Source organism: Hemitrygon akajei, chromosome 6 (assembly GCF_048418815.1).
Source record: "Hemitrygon akajei chromosome 6, sHemAka1.3, whole genome shotgun sequence".
Lineage (NCBI taxonomy): Eukaryota > Metazoa > Chordata > Chondrichthyes > Myliobatiformes > Dasyatidae > Hemitrygon > Hemitrygon akajei.
This window is the reverse complement of record NC_133129.1, coordinates 176748707-176771305: the sequence shown is the minus strand read 5'-3', so window position 1 is coordinate 176771305 and position 22599 is coordinate 176748707. Positions and strand designations below refer to the sequence as shown.

The 22599-nt window shown below is 44.9% G+C and overlaps 1 protein-coding gene across 4 annotated transcripts in view; it reads left to right on the top strand.

Moving 5' to 3' along the window:
• Nucleotides 1-12393: 12393 nt before the first annotated feature.
• LOC140729709 (carbohydrate sulfotransferase 1-like) overlaps nucleotides 12394-22599 on the top strand; it is a 94099-nt gene continuing 83893 nt past the window's right edge. For 3 of the 4 annotated variants that reach the window (XM_073049808.1, XM_073049810.1, XM_073049811.1), the window contains exon 1: nucleotides 12394-12733. The gene's annotated coding sequence lies outside the window, so the exon portion shown is untranslated. Of the gene's footprint in view, nucleotides 12734-13559; nucleotides 13879-22599 lie in introns of those variants that run through there. The other variant, XM_073049809.1, reaches the window with a different exon arrangement.

Sequence of the window (22599 nt, the reverse complement as noted above, 5' to 3'; positions counted from 1 at the left end):
GATACAACTAGGTTGTGGATAAATTTGAAATAAAGAACATGTCTGAGGACCTGTGTCAGTGGAAACAATGCAGTTATAATGCTGGCCCAGAAGGAGATGCCTCAAAAGGTGGCATCCATCATTAAAGACCCCAGCTCCCAGGGTATGCTTTATTCTTACTACTACCATCAGAGAAGAGTGTGAAGACACACACTCAATGTTTTAGGAACAACTTCCTCTCCGCCACCAGATTCTAAACAGTCTAAACATATATAGATATGTATAAATACGCACACAGTATATACAGCATTATCAAGTCCTAAAGAAGCCCAAAACATCAACTGTTTACTCTTTTCCATACGTGCTGCCTGGCCTGCTGAGTTCTTCCAGCATTTTTGTGTCTGTTACTTATATGTCACCATTTACAACCCAGAGATTCATTTTCCTGTGGGCATACTCAGCAAATATAAAGCATATAACAGGATCAATGAAAAAGATAAACTAGAGTGCAGAAGACATCAGACTCTGCCACTGTTAAGAAGAAATTTACATGCTACAGAATGCAGTGAAAGTAACTCAAAAGAAGGATATTTGAGAGGAATTTTGGAACAACTCTCTGTAGCCCACAGAAAGTTGCCGATGATCACCACCGCCATCTTGTTGTCCCCCCATTGCTTTTCCCGTGCACCTCAATGCACTGATGTAATGAGTTGATCTGTATGAATGACACGCAAAATAAACTTTTCCATTGTACTTTGGCACACGTGACAAAAATAAACCAATTTGCTTACTATGGGTGGAGAAAATAAGCAATGCCTACTCATTTACCTTTTAGTTTTTCTCTGTACCTTGAACCATGTGTGTCCTGTGGGGGTGTGGCTTATTCTGATGATCTAAAATCACTCCATTGCGATTGGTGAGTTTAGAAACTGCAGCTCTTTTTCCCCATTGGTTAGCTGCCTGGTGTCCAGTTTCAAATACCCTGGGTGTGTGGGGGGGTCCATTCTCCCTTCCTTTGTTTAAGGCAAGGAGTGTACATTACCATTGGGAAGGTATGCTCTGCACTAGCTTTTAGCTGAGAATGTTCGTTGAATATTCAGCTATGTGGTTTCTGTACCTTGGGGAACATGAATGTTTGCTTAATTTTTTACTGTTAGTAAATAAATGATTAATATACTGATTCACAGTCAGTGTTTTCTGCCTCACTTACCGTTTACCTGATACAGCATTAAAATGTGACAATAATACATCAATTTCTCAAGTTCATTTCCATCACAAAAAGACTCTAACAAACGTACTGGGGAGTACTCAGAGTGGTTGCATCACCGCTCCATACAGTGGACCCAATGCGCAGGACTGAAAGAGGCCGCAGGGAGTTGTAGATCCGTACGGTGGACCCAATGCGCAGGACTGAAAGAGGCCGCAGGGAGTTGTAGATCCGTACGGTGGACCCAATGTGCAGGATTGAAAGAGGCCGCAGGGAGTTGTAGATCCGTACGGTGGACCCAATGCGCAGGACTGAAAGAGGCCGCAGGGAGTTGTAGATCCGTAAGGTGGACCCAATGCGCAGGATTGAAAGAGGCCGCAGGGAGTTGTAGATCCGTACGGTGGACCCAATGCGTAGGACTGAAAGAGGCCGCAGGGAGTTGTAGATCCATACGGTGGACCCAATGCGCAGGACTGAAAGAGGCCGCAGGGAGTTGTAGATCCGTACGGTGGACCCAATGCGCAGGACTGAAAGAGGCCGCAGGGAGTTGTAGATTCAGCCAGCTCCATCATGGATACAACCCTCCCCACCACTAAGGACATCTTCAAAAGGTGGTGCAAGAAGGCAGCCTCCAGCACTAAGAATCGTCCCCATCCAGGATGTGTCATCTTCCCAGTACTATCAGGGAGGAGGAACCCACGCTCAGTGTTTCAGGAACAGCTTCTTTCCCTCCACTTTCAGATTTCTGAATGGACAGTGAATCTGTGGACATCACCTCACTATTCCTCTTTTTCACTATTTATTTATTTTTATCGTAGTTATTTTTTATGTCATGCACTGTACTGCTGCCACAAAGCAACAGGTTTCACAGCTTATGTCAGTGATAATAAACCATGCTCTGAATCAGATTCACTTGTTTACATTTCCCCCTTCTGTGAGATCCAGATAGTCGGAAGCAGAATCAGAATCGGGTTTAATATCATTGGCATATGTCATGAAACTTGTTGTATTGAGGCAGCAGTACATTGCAATACATAATAATACAAACTGAAAATTACAATAAGTATAAATATGCATTTGTTCATTCATTATGTACAGTGTCATATGACATGGGCGATCATGGTCTCTCCATGCCCATGATTGTTCTTGGCAAATTTTTCTACAGTAGTTTGCCATTCCCTTCTTCTGGGCAGAGTCTTTACAAAACAAATGACCCCAGCCATTATCGATACTCTTCAGAGTTTGTCTGCCTGGTGTCAGTGGTCACATAACCAGGACTTGTGATCTGCACCGGCTGCTCATATGACCATCCACCGCCTGCTCCCAAGGCTTCACTTGACCCTGATGAGGGAGTGAAGGGGGGCGGGGCTAAGCAGGTGCTACACCTTGCCCAAGGGTGACCTACAGGCCAGCAGAGGGAAGGAGTGCCTTACACCTCCTTTGGTAGAGATGTAAATCCATCCAACCACCCTACATATAATTTTTTTAAGTTAAATTAAAAAACTAGTGCAAAAAGAGAGCGGAAAAAAGTAGTGAGGTAGTGTTCTTGGGTTCCTTGTCCGTTCAGAAATCTGATGGTAGAGGGGAAGAAGCTGTTCTTTCAGGCTCCTGTACCTCCTACCTGGCGGTAGCAATGGAAAGAAGGCATGTCCTGGGTGATGGGTGTCTGTAGTGATGGATGCCACCTTTTTGAAGCATCACGCCTTGAACATGTCCTGGATACTACGGAGGCTAGTGCCCATGATGGAGCTGAATAAGTTTACCACTCTCAGTAGCTTATTTTTGTGAAGTGCCTCCCACCCCTCCCCCTCACCAGACGCTGATGCAGCAGTTAGAGTGCCCTTCCCAGTACATATGTAGAAATGTGCAAGTGTCTTTGGTGTTTTCTTTCTCAGTTTTTGCACTATTTTTAATTTAACTATTTAATATACATATATAAGCTTACTCTGATTTATTTATTTGTTTGTTTTTCTCTCTATATTTATCATGTTTTGCATTGTACTGCTGCGACTAAATTCAGAAATGCCACGACATTTCCCAGTGATATTAAACCTGATTCTGATTCTGACTCAAACTCCGAATGAAATGCAGCTGTTGCCGTGCCTCCTTTGTAACCGCGTCGATATATTGGGTTATAATCCTGGTCTAATCACTCCTGACTACGCCATCGTTGGCAGTCGTGCCTGAGACTCTCTGACTTCATGACAGCCACTGGCCAATGAGCTATGAGCTGCCTGGGGTATTTCACCAGCAGTTTTATAACCTCTTTCATGCCCTGAAGCATTTTACAGACACATTTTGAAATGGGTTCACTGCTTTGGGGTTCTGTCCCAGTACGAGTGCCACAACAATGGCATAGTCAGGATGTCTTGGACCAGGAGGAGAACTTTGAAGTGATATGTTCTCCAGATGGCTCTATCCTTGCTCTTCCACAGATAGAGATTAGGGAGAGAAGGGGGATGAGGGAGGGGTGTTGATTTTCTGAAAAATCCGGATTTTTTCAAAATCCAAAAACGGGAAGGAGGTTAGGTCCGTGTGAGAAAGTAGTGATTTGTCATGAATAATTAAAAACATGCTGGAGATCAGAGAGGGGAGAGATATCAGCGACAGGAGAATCTGAGACGTAAATAATTTAAACAGATTCAGGCAAGTTTGAGAGAACTAAATTTAAGCTTCTTAGATGAAGAATACTGAGAACACTGAAGCAAAAGCACAAAGATCCATGGGGATCTTGTGAGGACTTTTAGCTGAAGTGTCTTCCCGGGCGTCATCTGGTGTTTGTCATCAACTGAATGGAAGAGAGAAGTCAATTAAATATTACAGGCTGAAATAATTCCCCTTGATAGGGAGACCATTAGATTTAGAAGCAGCACCACAGCATAGTGGTTAGTGTAATACTATACAGTACCAGCAACACAGGTTCAATTCCCACCAAGGGGTTTGTGCGTTCTCCCTGTGACCATGTGGGTTTCTACCAGGTTCTCCAGTATCCTTCTACATTGCAAAGGCACACGTTAGGTTTAGTGAGTTGTGGGTATGCTGTTTAGGCACTGGAATCATGCTGCTCACAGCTGGTTTAAGTTGATGCAAATGATGCATTTCACTGTACGTTTCAATGTACATGTGATAAATAAAGCTACTCTTTATAGGAACTTTGCCTTAAACTATTATAAAGGACCAGCGTATCTTCTGGAGAGATAGATGGGTTCACATAAAGGACTGTCCATAGTCGGAAAGCCAGCAGTTCCCACAGCTATCAGCTTTACGCAGAGGGTTCAAACCTCACTCTAGTGACATTAGTGGAACTGGAATTGGTTTATTATTGTCACATGTAGGGTGAGAAGCTTGTCTTGCATACTGTTCATACAGATCAATTCATTACATAATGTTGATATAATACAAGGGAAAACATCAATGCAGAATATAGCATCCATGATAGAATGGTGAAGAAGACTTGATGGGCTGAATGGCCCAATTCTGCTCCTGTTTTATGCTCTTATGGTCTAATGAAGTGCAACAGCTGCAGAGAAAGTGTAGTGAGGGTAAATGATCATAACAAGGTAGATTGTGAGGCCAAGATACCAACTTACCATAGTAGGAAACCATTCAATAGAATTATATCAGCGGGGTAGAAGCTTTCCTCGAGCCTGGCGGTACATGCTTCCAGACTTCTGTATCTTCTACCAGTGAGAGAGTGGAGAAGAGTGAGTGGGCCAGTGAAGGAGTGGAGCTTTGAGGCTTTGACGCAAGAGGCTTCGATGAGAAGAGGCGGAGGATGAGCTTGCTCCCAGTTAGGCTTTTCAAAGCCTCCTGAGACGGTGATGTGCCTCTCCTGTGAGATGTGTCAGTCTTGGAGGAACTCCCCTCTCCCACAGAGTCACATCTACCAGAAGTTCATGTGGCTGGGCCATGTGGAAGACTATGTAAGGGATCTGGAGCAGCAGCTGGATGACCTTCGACTCATAAGGGAGAATGAGGCAGTCATAGATGAGAGCTACAGGGAGGTAGTCACAACTAGGCTGTCGGAAGCAGATTGTTGGGTGACAGTCAGAGGGGGGAAACCGAAAGTGAGTAGACAGGTAGTTACTCCCCTAAGTAACAAGTATACCATCCTGGATGCTGTTGGTGAGGACGACCGACCAGGGGTGAGCCACGGTGGCAGGGCCTCTGGCACTGAGTCTGACCCTGTGGTGCAGAAGGGTGGGACTGAGAAGAGGAGAACTGTCATCATTGGGGATTCTATCGTCAGGGGAGCAGACATGAGATTTTGTGGACGTGAGAAGATCACCCGCATGGTTTGTTGCCTCCCGGGTGTTCCGGGATGTTTCTGACTGGGTGCACAACATCCTGGTATGAGAGGGAAAGCAACCAGAAGTCGTGATACATGTTGGGACCAACAACATAGGCAGGAAGAGGGATGAGGTCCTGAAGTGTGAGATTCGAGAACTAGGCAGAAGGCTGAAGAACAGGACCTCAAGGGTGGCGTTCTCAGGATTGCTGCCAGTGCTACGTGATAGTGATGGTAAGAATTGGAGGAGATGGCAGTTGAATGCATGGCTGAGGAGTTGGTGCAGGAGGCGGGGTTTTAGATATTTGGATCATTGGGATCTCTTCTGGGGAAGGTGGGACCTGTGCAGATTAGATGGGTTGCACCTGAACTCGAGGGGGAGCAATATCCTTGCAGGTAGGTTTGCTAGCATGGATCAGGAGGGTTTAAACTAATTTACAAGAGGGATGGGACCCAGAGCGATAGAGTAGTGGAAGAAGTGCAAGGAGTAAAGCCGGATCTAACATATAGAGAGGCTTTGAGGAAAGAGAAGCAGAATAAAGATAGATAGATAGATAGATAGATAGATAGATAGATAGATAGATAGATAGATAGATAGATAGATAGATAGATAGATACTTTATTCATCCCCATGGGGAAATTCAACATTTTTCCAATGTCCCATACACTTATTGTAGCAAAACTAATTACATACAATACTTAACTCAATATAAATATGCATCTAAAATCACCCTCTCAAAAAGCATTAATAAATAGATTTTAAAAAGTTCTTAAATAGTTTACTAAGAAATACATTGAATGGTAACTTAAGCTCAGTCCTGACCCCGGCACTTTAACATATCCTACCCCTGGCGTTTGAATTGTAAAGCCGAATGGCATTGGGGAGTATTGATCTCTTCATCCTGTCTGAGGAGCATTGCATCGATAGCAACCTGTCACTGAAACTGCTTCTCTGTCTCTGGATGGTGCTATGCAGAGGATGTTCAGGGTTTTCCATGATTGACCGTAGCCTACTCAGCGCCCTTTGCTGAGGGTGTAAAGGTAGTAAGATAGAAGGGCTAAAGTGTGTGTACTTCAATGCAAGAAGCATCAGGAACAAAGGTGATGAACTGAGAGCTTGGATACATATATGGAATTATGATGTAGTGGCCATTACAGAGACTTGGCTGGCACCAGGGCAGGAATGGATTCTCAATATTCCTGGATTTCAGTGCTTTAAAAGGGATAGAGAGGGGGGAAAAGGGGAGGAGGGGTGGCATTACTGGTCAGGAATACTATTACAGCTACAAAAAAGGTAGGTAATGTAGCAGGATCCTCTTTTGAGTCAGTATGGGTGGAAGTCAGGAACAGGAAGGGAGCAGTTACTCTACTGGGGGTATTCTATAGGCCTCCTGGTAGCAGCAGAGATACCGAGGAGCAGATTGGGAGGCAGATTGTGGAAAGGTGCAAAAATAACAGGGTTGTTATCATGGGTGACTTTAACTTCCCTAATATTGATCGGCACCTGATTAGTTCCAATGGTTTAGATGGGGCAGAGTTTGTTAAGTGTGTCCAGGACCGATTCCTGTCACAGTATGTTGACAGGCCGACTCGGGGAATGCCATACTAGATCTAGTATTAGGTAACAAACCGGGTCAGGTCACAGATCTCACAGTGGGTGAGCATCTGGGAGACAGTGACCACCACTCCCTGGCCTTTAGCATTATCATGGAAAAGGATAGAATCAGAGAGGACAGGAAAATTTTTCATTGGGGAAGGGCAAATTATGAGGCTATAAGGCTAGAACTTGTGGGTGTGAATTGGGATGGCTTTTTGCAAGGAAATGTACTATGGACATGTGGTCGATGTTTAGGGGTCTCTTGCAGGATGTTAGGGATAATTTTGTCTCGGTGAGGAAGATAAAGCATAGTAGGGTGAAGGAACCATGGGTGACAAGTGAGGTGGAAAATCTAGACAGGTGGAAGAAGGCAGCATACATGAGGTTTAGGAAGCAAGGATCAGTTGGGTCTATTGAGGAATATAGGGTAGCAAGAAAGGAGCTTAAGAAGGAGCTGAGGAGAGCAAGAAGGGGGCATGAGAAGGCCTTGGCGAGTAGGGTAAAGGAAAACCCCAAGGCATTCTTCAATTATGTGAAGAACAAAAGGATGACAGGAGTGAAGGTAGGACCGATTAGAGATAAAGGTGGGAAGATGTGCCTGGAGGCTGTGGAAGTGAGCCAGGTCTTCAATGAATACTTCTCTTCGGTATTCACCAATGAGAGGGAACTTGATAATGGTGAGGACAATATGAGTGAGGTTCATGTTCTGGAGCATGTTGATATTAAGGGAGATGAGGTGTTGGAGTTATTAAAGTACATTAGGACGGATAAGTCCCTGGTGCCTGACAGAATATTCCCCAGGCTGCTCCACCAGGCAAGGGAAAAAATTGCTGAGCCTCTGGCTAGGATCTTTATGTCCTTGTTGTCCATGGGAATGGTACCGGAGGATTGGAGGGAGGCAAATGTTGTCTCCTTGTTCAAAAAAGGTAGTAGTGATAGTCCGGGTAATTATAGACCAGTGAGCCTTACGCCTGTGGTGGGAAAGCTGTTGGAAAAGATTCTTAGAGATAGGATCTATGGGCATTTAGAGAATCATGGTCTGATCAGGGACAGTCAGCATGGCTTTGTGAAGGGCAGATCATGTCTAACAAGGTTCTGGGACCTCTACTTTTTGTGATTTTTATTAACGACCTGGATGTGGGGGTAGAAGGGTGGGTTGGCATGTTTGCAGATGACACAAAGGTTGGTGGAGTTGTGGATAGTGTAGAGGATTGTTGAAGATTGCAGAGAGACATTGATACAATGCAGAAGTGGGCTGAGAAGTGGCAGATGGAGTTCAACCCAGAGAAGTGTGAGGTGGTACACTTTGGAAGGACAAACTCCAAGGCAGAGTACAAAGTAAATGGCAGGATACTTGGTAGTGTGGAGGAGCAGAGGGATCTGGGGGTACATGTCCACAGATCCCTGAAAGTTACCTCACAGGTGGATAGGGTAGTTAAGAAAGCTTATGGGGTGTTAGCTTTCATAAGTCGAGGGATAGAGTTTAAGAGACGCAATGTAATGATGCAGCTCTATAAAACTCCGGTTAGGCCACACTTGGAGTACTGTGTCCAGTTCTGGTCGCCTCACTATAGGAAGGATATGGAAGCATTGGAAAGGGTACAGAGGAGATTTACCAGGATGCTGCCTGGTTTAGAGAGTATGGATTATGATCAGAGATTAAGGGAGCTAGGGCTTTACTCTTTGGAGAGAAGGAGGATGAGAGGAGACATGACAGAGGTGTACAAGATATTAAGAGGAATAGATAGAGTGGACAGCCAGCACCTCTTCCCCAGGGCACCACTGGTCAGTACAAGAGGACATGGCTTTAAGGTAAGGGGTGGGAAGTTCAAGGGGGATATTAGAGGAAGGTTTTTCATTCAGAGAGTGGTTGGTGCGTGGAATGCACTGCCTGAGTCAGTGGTGGAGGCAGATAAACTAGTGAAACTTAAGAGACCATTAGACAGGTATATGGAGGAATTTAAGGCAGGGGGTTATATGGAAGGCAGAGTTTAAGGGTCGGCACAACATTGTGGGCCGAAGGGCCTGTACTGTGCTGTACTGTTCTATGTTCTATGAAAGAATGCCAGGGAGGAGTGGGGTCTTTAGCAGATGGAGCCTTGACGATAGAAATCTAGGCTGACCCTGTCTTTAGGGGTGTCCCATCACTGTGCTGCCATTCTGTGTCAGCATTCTCAGGTGAAATGTGTCACCTGTTGCAGCACTGTGTGCCCAGTAATAATTACTCTGCAAAGCTGATAATTTGATGATGTCACACTGCTGTTTGTGGGCCCGAATTGCCCACTGTATTTCTCACAGAGCCCGGGCAGCTATTGTCAGAATGAGTTTCAGTGTGCATATACGCTGGTGCTTTCTCTTGTTGTGCGAGTGTGGACTCTGTGGACGTCTCAGTGTCTGACAGCATCTCCACATCTGTGTGATATAGAAGTGAGTGCAGTGCTGCACATTTATGGAAATATACAGAATCACGCGAGTACATTCGGCCCTCCCTATCCGCGAGTTCCGCACGCACGAACTCAGCCAACCGCAAATCGAGAAAACACGGAAGTGCTCTTCCTCAGCCCTCAACCTCCACAGTTCCTGACTTTAGTATCGTTGAGCCTCCTCCAAAGCGTCCCTTTTCCTTAAACAAGACAGTGTAACAACTACTGTACAGGCATTGAAGTTTTACCCGTTGTTTGATCATTGTTCGCCTCGCGTCTCGTCCGTTCGCTGCTTGTGTTGTGAGCGAGAGGAACATGTACAGGTTTCCTTCTTGTCAATGTTCCCTAAACAAGACAGTGTAACAACTATTTACATAGCATTTCCATTATATTAGGTGTTATAAATTCTGTAATCTAGAGATGATTAAAAGTTTTACTCGTTGTTTGATCATTGTTCGCCTCGCATCTCGTCCGTTCGCTGCTTGTGTTGTGAGTGAGAGGAACATGTATAGATTTTTTTCTTATCAATATTCCCTAAACATTACAGTATAACAACTATCCACATAGCATTTACATTGTATTAGGTATTATAAGTAATCTAGAGATGATTTAAAGTATACGGGAGGATGTGCGGAGATGATATGCAAATACTATGCCATTTTATATAAGGGACTTGAGCATCCGTGCTTTTTGGTATCCGCGGGCAGTCCTGGAATGTCTCTGTAGGTATAAATGCTTATATGTAATTTAAGTGCGTATATAAGTGAATATGTATGGTATGGTGTGTATATGCAAAAATCCACTTATATATCCACAAATACTGTACACACACACTCCTTATACTTCCTCTGATTCATTTTTAGGCGATATATACAAACACACAATATATTCTCATTTCTAGACAAATGTAAACATAGATGTATATGTTTGCAACGGTATTGGCACTACCGTCAGCACGTTGCTATTCCTGCTCGGACGTCAGAGTTTAAGGAGTTCAATTCCAGCATTCACTGTAAGCCATTTGCACGTCCTCCCCCTGATCGTGTGGCTTTTCTCCGGGAGTTCCGGTTTCCTCCCACAGTCCAGAGACCTACCAGTTCATAGGTTAAACTTTACCTATCAAACCATCAAACTTTACAACTCCTCCTTGGGAGTGTCGGACACCCTGAGCCAATAGGCTGGTCCTGGACTTATTTCCACTTGGCATGATTAACTTATTATTATTTAATTATTTATGGTTTTATATTGCTATATTTCTACACTATTCTTGGTTGTTGCGGCTGTAACAAAACCCAATTTCCCTTGGGATCAATAAAGTATGTCTGTCTGTCTGTCTGTCTGTTAATTGGTCATTGTAAATTGTACTGTGATTTGGCTGGGGTTAAATTGGGGGTTGCTGGTGGCGTGGCTCATAGGGCTGGAAAGGCCTAGTCCATGCTGTATCTCTAACCCAGAGGTGTCAAACTCATTTTAGGTCACGGGCCGGATTGAGCAAAATGCAGCTTCATGCGGGTCGGACGCGTGCGAACGCAGCTTTCGTTGCCTCCGTTTTTTCAGCCTGCTCTCATGTGTCTCAGTCTCTGCTATAACTACAAAGTGTTTCACTTTACAAATTCCGTTTCTTATGAAGAAGACTGCCGAGCAAGACTGCCGAATAAACACTAAAAACCCTGAAAACCTGGTACCTGAATAAACTCAGCATTAGCCATATCATACGCCATAGGCGGCTTCGATTACTGGGGCCAGCTTTAATAGTAATTAGATATTATCTCGCGGGCCAAAGATAATTCCACCGCGGGCCGGATTTGGCCCGCGGGCCTTGAGTTTGACATATATGCTCTAAATAAAATAAATGTAGCTGTGTATATCAATGAGTGTGTTTCGTGTGTGTCTGTGAATATGTAAATAATAATATAGGTGTGCACACATATGAGAGTGGGTATGCGTATGCATATTGTATATATGTATATAACCTGTGTTGGCATTAATAAAAATTGTGTGTCTGCGCATATAGAGATAAGCTGTAGATACAACCAAGTCCATCACGGGTAAAGTCCTCCCCGCCAGTCAGCACATCTACACAGGGAAGCAGTGTCCATCATCGAGGACCCCCGCCGTCCCAGCCATGCTCTCTACGCACTGCTGCTGTCAGGAAGGAGTTACAGGAGCCTCAGGACCCACACCACCAGGTTCAGGAACAGTTACTATCCCTCAACCATCAAGTTCTTCTACCCCTGGGGATAACTTCACTCACCCTATCACTGAACTTTTCCACTACATATAGAGGACCCCCCCCCCGCACAAACTATGCACTCACTCTCCAAGACTTAATCTTGTGATATCGATATTTATTACTTATTTACTTCTTTTGTATTTGCACAGTTTGTTGTCTTTTGCACACTGGGCATTTGTCCATCTGTCCATCCTGTTGGGCGCAGTCTTTCACTGTGATTCTATTATGTTTCTTGGATTTACTGAGTATGCCCACAAGAAAACAAATCTCGGGGTTGTTTTTTGTAACATACATGTACTTTGATAATCCATTTACTTTGAATTTAATTTAGAGTGTTTGTGTGTAATCAGCATATACTTTACATGAAGGGTTTGCATGTCAGTATGTGCTCTGTGTATGAAGTGTGTGATCTGTGTCTGTCTAAAATGTGCCTAGGTGTGTACAGAGATAAGTGTTGCAGCTGATATGCCGGATGTGTAAGTGGTCGGTGTGTCTGCATATTTTTGGAAGGTGTAATACAAATTAGTGGTCTGTGTCTGTATAAAAAGTGCGACTGTGTATACATAGTTAAGTGTGTGTGTGTATGTGTGTGCGCGCGCGCGCGTGTGTGTGGTTGTTTGCAAGTATTATACATGAAGGATGTGTATAGATAAGTGTGTGGTCTGTGTGCCTGTCTGCAGATAGAGGAGTATGTATACATCATATTAAAGTAAGCGTGTGGTCCGTGAGTTTTCCTGTGAGTCTGTGTGGCGTTACATTTGTGTGAGAGTGGGCTGTGTTTATTTGAACGGGCTGTGTATTGGGGGCGGGGGTTGATGTTTGTAAAGCCCACGCTGTCGGCGATTCCACTCCCTCTGTCAAACGCAGAGGGAGCGGGGCTGCGGCTCCTGCTGAGGGATCCGCTCTAGCCGGGCGGACGAGCCGAGGAGCGGCCCCGGGGCTGCGGGGGATGCGGCTGGAGGGAGGCAGCCGAGTGGACCCCTCTGTGTGCGCGGGGACCGGCCAGGTAAGGGCCACGGGGAACCGTTCTCGGCGACGGGGGTGGGATGTTAGAGTGAATCCGAGACCGAGGCGGCTCTCGTTGAATTCAGAGGCTGGGAAAGCCAGCGGCGGCCACGGCCCGTCTGGAGCGGCCGTATCGGTCAGCGAGAGCTCAGAAAGTTAGTCCCCGGGAGGCTGACTGAGAGAGTGGGAGAGGAATAGTTGTGAGAGAGAGAGAGAGAAGGGGTGTGGGAGGAAAGAGAGAGGGTGGAGACGGAAAGAGAGGAAAAGAGAGAAAGGGAGGGAGGGAGAGGGAGATAGAGAAGAGAGAGGGGATAAAGAGAGAGAAAAGGGTGGAGAGAGGGGATAGAGAGAAAGTGATTTAGAAGAGGGATAGAGACGAGTGAGAGGGATAGGTAGAGAGGAGGGATAGAGAGAGGAAAAGATAGAGAATGAGTATATATAGAGAGAGATAAATAGAGAGCCACCAACAGAGAGAGCTGAGGAAAGAAAATTGAGAAACGGATAGCAAAAAATAGTGAAAGCAAGTGAGAGAAGAGTGCAAGAGAAAGAGAGAGTAACGGTGAGCGAGCGAACACAAGAGAGGGCAATAAGAAAGAAAAAACAGCGAGAAAGATAAAGCAATAGAGATAAGATATATAGAGTTGAAAGTTATTGGACAATGTAGAGACGAGAGAGAGAGAGAGAGAGAGAGAGAGAGAGAGAGAGAGAGAGAGAGAGAGAGAGAGAGAGAGAGAGAGAGAGAGAGAGAGAGAGAGAGAGAGAGAGAGAGAGAGAGAGAGATTAAATACAGGGAGAGAGGTGAATAGACCCTGGAGATGGAGTAATACATTTAAAGATAATGTGTAAATTAGTGGGATGAATGGAGATGGAGATTCTGGATCAACGAGAGACGGGCAGACGGAGAGATTACCAGCGCAGGCAGACACCAAGGATGGGACTGTTGCAGGTGGTCTCTTCCATATTAGGATTCCTTTGAATGAAGACTCAATCCCAGTGATTCTGCGACCAGAGAAGCGAGTGAGAATCGACAGAACCCAAGGAGTGAAACTAAAATGAGTAACCCCACATCTTATAAACATCGTTAAACTGCTCAGACGCAGACAGGGAGGTGCATACGGAGTCCTGCCAGGTTAATTGTTGCACAAGGTAGGGTTTACGTGTGTGTGTGTGTGTGTGTGTGTGTGTGTGTGTGTGTGTGTGTGTGTGTGTGTGTGTGTGTGTGTGTGTGTGTGTGTGTGTGTGTGTGTGTGTGTGTGTGTGTGTGTGTGTGTGGAGACGCTCGGGGGTAAACACGAAACACGCATGGCGTGTCTTGCACTTGTCTCTCGGAGTGCGAGCTCTCAGCTCGCCCGAGGGTCGGTACATATCCCAGTCACATCCAATCCTAAAAATTCCTTCAAACCCGGAGCGAGCCTTCGGCCACCGCCGCAGCGTCTGCCAGCGCGATGGAATGCCTGCTGGAGGTTTCCTTGACTTAAATCTCGCCCAATCTGAATGGTTCATCACTCCCGTAATATTCTGAAGCACTCCGGGGCTCCGGGGTCACCAGACGGAATGCTTCTCTGGGTAGTCCAGCAAAGCGAGTGCGGCTTTTATGGGAACATTATGATTTTCATTTAAAAAGTCTAGTAAGTCTGTGATCCTTGGCTTAAACTGCATTTAAACCTCCGAATTCCTGCTCCGGAAGAGTTGTATTAGGGTGAATGGTATTTTACCAGAGTGGTAATTGAAGCAATTGTAACGAGCAGACGGTGTCTAGACCCCGTCCTGCTTACAAAGCGAGACTTCACGGAAGGTGGCCCTCGGTCGGCGGGACAGAGGGCTTCCTCTGGGGCCCAAGGAACAAGCGGTCACTCCTTGCCCAGCACCCGGATCAATCGTGTCTCCTCCCCCGTCGCCGCGCCGATTCAGGTCCCACTCAAACATAATCTGGCCTTTAATCATTGCGAGATATCTTGAGGTCCACTTTGCATTGATACGAATTATTGAGTTGCTGTAAAGAGCTGTCGCATCGGTACGGAATGACGACTATTCTGTACAGAAACCGAATATTTTGACGGAAACTGGATTTGGAATTGCACAGTAACGCAAGCCTGGCTTTACGGGAGAGAGATCCATTCTCGGCAATGCCCGGGGTGATGGGAACGGCTTAGTTTCACTACTGCAGAGGAAGTCTCTCAGACCCCGGCGCTTTAAACCTGGAGCCATTAACGGTGCACTGTCTGTCTGCGCTCCCAGCTAGATTCGCCGCACCACGCGTGTGAGAGGTACAGTACAGTCATTTTGTCCAGCGTGAGGTTTGGTCTCATCATTCCACCAATGAGGTGCAGTCTCACTGATCTGTCTGCGTGTCGGGTACGGCCTTACTGTCCCACTGTGAGGTACAGTCTAACTGACCTGTCCGTGTGTGGGGTGCAGCCTTACCGTCCCACTGTGAGATACAGTCTCACTGACCTGTCTGCGTGTGGGGTACGGCTTTACTCTCCCACTGTGAGGTACAGTCCCATTGACATTCGCCTGTGGGTACAACCTTATTGTCCCAATGTGAGGTACAGTCTCAGTGACCTGTCCATGTGTGGGGTACAGGCTTACCGTCCCCCTGTGAAGTACAGTCTCACTGTCCCATCCAGTGTGGGGTACAGCCTTACTGTCCCACTGTGAGGTACAGTCTCACTGACATCTGCTTGTGGGGTACAACCTTACTGTCCCACTGTGAGGTACATTCCCATTGACATTCGCCTGTGGGTACAACCTTACTGTCCCAATGTGAGGTACAGCCTCATTGACCTGTCCATGTGTGGGGTACAGGCTTACCGTCCCCCTGTGAAGTACAGTCTCACTGTCCCATCCAGTGTCGGGTACAGCCTTACTGTCCCACTGTGAGATACAGTCTCACTGACATCTGCTTGTGGGGTACAACCTTACTGTCCCAATGTGAGGTACAGTGTTGGCGCATGGCCAAGTGGTTAAGGCGTTCATCTAATTATCTGAAGGTTGCTAGTTGGAGCCTTGGCTGAGGCTGTGTGTTGTATCCTGAAGCAAGGCACTTAACCACACATTGCTCTGCGACGACACCGGTGTGTATTGGTCCTAATGCCCTTCCCTTGTACAACATCGGTGGTGTGGAGAGGGGAGACTTGCAGCTTGGGCAACTGCCGGTCTCCTGTACAACTCTGCCCAGGCTTGCGCCCTGTAAGGTGCAGTCTGACTGTCCCATCCATGTGTGGAACACAACCTTACTATCGCACTGTCCCATCCATGTTTGGCATACAGTCATACTGTTGCACTGTTGTAAGGTGCAGTCTCACTCTCCCGTCCATGTGTAAGGTACAGTCTTACTGTCCCACTGTGAGCTGCAGTCTCACTGACCCATACAATACACGCTACAGGCTGACCCATACAATACAGGCTACAGTCTCACTGACCCATATAATACAGCCTACAGTCTCACTGACCCATACAATACATGCTACAGGCTGACCCATACAATACAGGCTACAGTCTCACTGACCCATACAATACACGCTACAGGCTGACCCATACAATACACGCTACAGTACATGCTGCAGACTCACTGTTCTATATTTATAGTCCAACCAGAGTCTAAAGTTGCCACCACAGTCCAATTATCCACCAATGAGAGGTACCACTGTTCCACTTAGGTGAGCTATAGAATCACCTGTTCCATGTGTAATACAGTCCCAGTAGTCCTGGTATTAACACTTTTGCTTTCTGCACTTCAGTCAAAATTTCTGATTTATACTTGCTCTTTGGGAGACACACCAGTTTGAGTGGCACCCAATCCTGTCCTTGCCCTAGGGAGATTTAAAGTCATTATCCTGTTCATGCCCTTCCCTTTAACATGCTTGTCCACTACCCTCCTGAATACATCTATACTGTTCCTTTCAACCGCACCATGTGGGAGTGAATTCCACGTTCTCATCAGTAAAGAAGTTTCTCCTGAGTTCCCCTTCCTTAAGCACCAGATTTGATGTGGTTCTACTGTGACTTTGTACAGAGTCTTAATAGTTGCATTTCACTATTCATAAGTCTTTTGTGGGAATCACAGTCCATTGTTGGTTGACAATGAGTTGAAGTTCCATAGTGTGCTTGACCAAAGCCACACTTGCAACTTGCTTGTAGATCTTGCAGTTAGCAAAACTGTGTGGTACAGCCAGAGAGAGGCACGTGAATTCTTCTCGAGTGAAATTTGGCAGCTTAGCTTTTCATGTGACAAGTAATTCCAGGAGCATAACATCATAAGCAGAATTAGGGCACTCAGCCTATTGAGTCTGCTGCACCATTCCATCCTGGCCGATCTATTATCCCTCCTAATCCCACTCCTGCTTTCTCCCTGTAACATTTGAGACCCTGACTAAGTAAGAACTTATCAACCTCTGCTTTAAGTATACCCTCTCACTTGGCCACCACAGCCATCCGTGACAACAATTTCCACAGATTCACTATCCTCTGGCTAAAGAAATTCCTCCTCAACTCCATTCCAAAGGGACATCCTTCAATTTTCAGGGTGTGAACTCTGGTCCTGGACTCTACCACCATAGGAAACATCCTCTGCACATCAACTCTGTTAGGTCTTTCAATATTCAATAGGTTTTAATGAGCTGTCCCCTGCCTCCACATTCTTCTAAACTCCAGCCAGTACAGGCCCAGAGCCATCAAACGCTCATCCCCTGTTAACCCTTCCATTCCCAGAATCATTCTTGTGAACCTCCTTTGGACTCTCTCCAATGCTAGCAGATCTTTTGTTAGATATGGGACCAAAAACTGCTCACAATACTCCAAACGACACACACAAAATGCTAGTGGAACACAGCAGGCCAACTGTTCCACCAGCATTTTGTGTGTGTTGTTTGAATTTCCAGCATCTGCAGATTTCCTTGTGTTTGCACAATACTCCAAATTGGTCTGAACAATGTCTGATTAAGTCTCAAAATCACATCCTTGCTCTTATATTCTAGTTCTGTTGAAATGAATGGTAACATTACATTTGCCTTCCTTATCACCAACTCATCCTGCATTTTAACTTTTAAAGATTCCTGCACAAGGACTCCCAAGTCCTTTCGCACCTCTGATTTTTGAATTTTCTTCCTATTTAGAAAATAGTCTGCACATTTATTCCTTTCAACAAAGTGTATGACTATACACCTCCCTACACCATATTCCATCTGCCACATCTGTCTCAAGATCTTCTGCAGACTCCCTGCTTCCTTAACACTACAGGTCCCTCCAACTACCTTTGTATCTTCCTCAAATTTGATCAAAAAGCCATAAAATCTGTCATCCAAATTGTTGACATATAACATGAAAAGAAGTCCCAATACCAATCCCTGAGAAAAACCACTTGTCACTGGCAGCCAACCAGAACAGATCTTTTTTCCAATGCTTTGTCTCCTCCAAGTTTTCTTGTCCATGCTAGTAACTTTCCTGTAATACCATGGACTCTTATCTTCTTAAGAAGCCTCATATGCAGCACCTTGTCAAAGGCCTTCTGCAAATCCAAGTAAATACCATCCGCTGACTCTTCTTTGTCTATCCTGCCTGTTATTTCCTTAAAAGAATTCCAACAGATTTGTCAGGCAAGAGTTCCCCTTAAGGAAACCATGCTGACTTTGGCCTACTTTATTATGCAGCTCCAAGTACCGTGAAACATCATTCATAATAATGGACTCCAACATCTTTTGAATTCATGAAGTCAGGCTAACTGGCCTATAATTTCCTTTTTCCTGCACCCCCCCCCCCCCCTTCTTAAAGAGTATAGAGAGCAATTTGAGCTGACAACATTATTGACGCTATCAGTCTTAGTTCCTTCATCTGGACCATAATGGTCTGAGCAATGGACAATAGCTTGTCTTATTTGTTATTTCTGTTTGCAAAGGTCCACAGTCAAATTTGGCTGCCATTTCAGAACTGCCCATTTCCTAAGTGCTCAATAACAATTACTGCAATTTGCCTTCTGTGCTACTGAGAATCATCTTAGAATGAAAAAAAAAGTTTGGCATGCGTTGGTGTCTTTTTCAACCACAAGGCTTCCAACCAAATTACACAAGCAATTAATTGTTGCCGGTGTAATGTTACAGCCAGTTCAGTTAGACAAAATGCCTTCAAAGAGTAACATAATGCCGACAAGATCATCTGTTGTATAGGTATCAAACGAGGGATAAATATTGAACAGGCCTTCAGAAGGAAACAGTGCCTGGAGATTTTATATGCCCCCTGAAGATCAGGATGTCAGCTTAAAGAGTTTTTCTGAAAGCCAGCTCCGGTGGAGAGAATATTCTAGGATTTAGAGCCAGTGACAAGAAGGAACTGTGATGTATTTCAAAGTCAGAATGATGTGCAAGTTGGAGATAAACCTGTAGGTGGTGGTGTTCCCAAGTGGCTGAAGGCTTTGTTCTTCTAAATTTTGAAGACCATGCATCTGGGAGGCACTGCTGGAGTTATACAAGACTACTCAATGCCAAATTATGGAGCCTACAATCTGGAACATAGAACACTATGGTACAGGCAATTTGGTCCACAATGTTGTGTTGACCTTTTAGTCTATTCCAAGATCGAAGTTACTCTTCATGAGTGTGGGATAGTGTCTGTGATATGCAAACCTGTTTCTGTGAGAAACTGCTGTACTATTAGCGTCTAGAGATACATTGTTGCTTTGTGTCATTGTAGATGCCCCACTGGGTGTGTTAAATCCCAGTTACTGTTTCATCGTATGATGCATGCTGCCAGTGTTGTTATAATAGCCTTTTTGTTGACCCAAGCTGCATAAGAAGCCGTCACAGGCGCTTTTTCAGTGATGACATATAGTTCGTCTTATTGCTCAATACATGATATTAAATCCCAGTTAATGTTCCTCCATAAAATGTACAATCTCAATTAATTTCCCTGAGGTGAGATGTATAATATTGGTTGCTCATCCAGAGTATGATATACATCCTCAGTTACAAGCCTTGTCATTGACACATAATCCAAGATAATCCCAGTCCCTTTACCGAAGTATGACATATAATCCTAGTTAATATCCCAACCCGTGATGTGAAATTTCAATTACTTTGTGTCCTGGAGTAGAATCCTAGTTATTTTCCTACTGTATGATTTACAATCCCAGTCAATGTCTTAGTGGGTGATGTACGATTCTGTCAAATGTCTGAGTGCATCATTTCAATTCTAACCCAAACTGTGATCTGTAATCTCACTTTCAAACCCAGTGCATGACATATAGTCTCAATTACCATCCTGGTGTGTGAAGGACATTTTTAGGTATGGCCATGGTGTATAATGTATAGTACCAGCTGATGTTTTAATGTAATGTCGATACAGTTACTGTCCCATCGTGTGGTATATCAGTCCAGTTTTTGTTACGGTGTTATACAATTGCACTATGATGTAAGTGAGTGATGTACGATCCCAGCATGTGATGTGCAATCCCAATTACTACCCTATTGTATGAAACAGCCCTTGTTGCTGAGATATTTTAGTCTCCTCACTTTGAACTGTTCCCAGATTGATCAATTTTCTATTTTTCCATTATGACACAAACAGAATATGCTGCTGATTGTGAGTTACTTCCTGACAAACAAGTCACATAAACTGCCTCCCACTTACAAACTCTATAACTGACGAGGGATCCTCCTGAGACATTCCCTGATTTGTGCAAACTCTTCGAAGTAGCTGAAATGCTGATAGATTACTTATTGCAAGAAGACTTTCCACACAACCATCTGGGGCAGGATGATAGCGTAGCGGTTAGCGTAATGCAGCTACAACGCCAATGACCTGGGTTCAAGTCCTGCCGTTGTCTGTAAGATTGTACGTTCTCCCCATGACTATGTGGGATCTTTTTTTTGGGAGTTCTGGGCTCCCCCCATATTCCAGACTGGCAGATTAATAGGCTAATTGGTCACATGGGTACGATTGGGTCAGATGGACTCATTGCTTTGGAAGGGCCTGTTCCTATGCTGTATCTCCAAATATGGAAAAAAAAAATCTCCTGCCTGCTTCTTTCTCTCTCAGATCAATGCAGTGTGTTTGCCAGTATTTTCACACAGTCCATGAGATTGCAGTGACCTCCCCTGCTGGCTCTGGTTTAAGCTTGGCTCAATACAGATAAATCTATAAAGTCATCCACAGAGACTCTTACAATGTAGAATTACAATGTACAGTAAGAAACAGCCCATTTGTTCTAAATGATGAGCTCCCCCTACCTCTCCGTACCCAGCCGTAATGGCGTACCGCGAGCTTTCTGTGGCTTACTGAAAACATAATTCTATAGTGTTTAATTGGATGAGATGTGGTTTGCACCCGTATTTTACTCAAACAGATGTGTACATAAACACCTGTAAGGGCAAAGGAAGTATGTGTGTAAGAATTCCATAATTCCATCACAAGCTCCCCTGCAAAATAAAGAGGGTACTTGTTTCATGTATTTTTTAGAAACTGCAAATCACTTTTTCTGTCAATGTGAGACCACATGACACAGGAGCAGGATTAGGCCATTCATCCCATTAAGTCTGCTCTCCCATTCTCTCAGGGCTGGTTTACTCTCCCTCACAATGCCATTCTCCTGCCTTCTCCCTGTAAGCTTTGACACCCTTCCTAATAAAGAAACTGTGCACATCTGCTTTAAATCTAGGCCATTCAGCTTACCGAGTCTGCTCCGCCATTCTACCATGACTTATCGCGCATTCCTCTCAACCCCATACACCTGCCTTCTCACCATGATGCCCAGCCTATCAGGAAACAATCAGCTTCTGCCTTAGATAGACCTACGGACTTGACCTCCACCACAGTCTGTGGCAGAGCATTCTACAGACTTAGTACCCTTTGGCTAAAAAAAATTCCTCCTTACATCTGTTCTAAAAGGTCACTCCTCAATTTTGAGGCTGTGCCTTCTATTCTGGATACCCCCACCATAGGAAACATCCTCTCCACATCCACCCTATTTAGTCCTTAAAACATTCGGCAGGTTCCAATGAGATCCCCCAGCATTCTTCTAAATTCCGGTGAGTATAGGCATGAAACTGCTAAATGCTCCTCATATGTTAACACCTTCATTCCCAGAATCATCTTTGTAAACCTCCTGTGGACCCTCTCCAATGACCACACCTACTTTCTGAGACATGGGGCCCAAAACTGTTGACAATACTCCAAGTGTGGCCTGGCCAGTGTCTTATAAAGGCTCAGCATTATCTCCTTGCATTTATATTCAATTCCCCTTGAAATAAACACCAACAATGTGTTTGCCGCCTTTACCACAGACTCAACTGTAAACTAACCATCTGGGAGTCTGATACGAGGACTCCCAAATCTCTCTGCACCTCTGCTGTTTGAGCCTTCTCCCCACTTAGATAACAATCCACACTATTGTTCCATCTACCAAAGTGAATTATCATACATTTTCCAACACTGTATTCAATCTGCCATTTCTTTGTCCACCCTTCCAATTTGTCTATGTCCTGCTGCAATCACATTGCTTCCTCAGCACTACCTATTCCTCTACCTATCATTATACCATCCATAAACTTTGCCACAAAGCCATCGATCCCATTATCTAAATCACTGACAAACAATGTGAAAAGTTGTGGTCCCAATACTGACCCCTGAGGAACACTACTAGTCACTGGCAGCCAATCAGAAATGGCCCTTTCTATTCCCACTCACTGCCTCCTGCCTGTCAGCCATTCCACTATCCATGCCAGTATCTTTCCTGTAACGCCGGGGGATTTTATCTTGTTAAGCAACCTCATATATGGCACCTTATCAAATGCCTTCTGGAAATCCAAGTAAATGACTTCCACTGACTCTGCTTTGTCCACCCTGCTTGTTATTTCCTTGAAGGACTTTAACAGA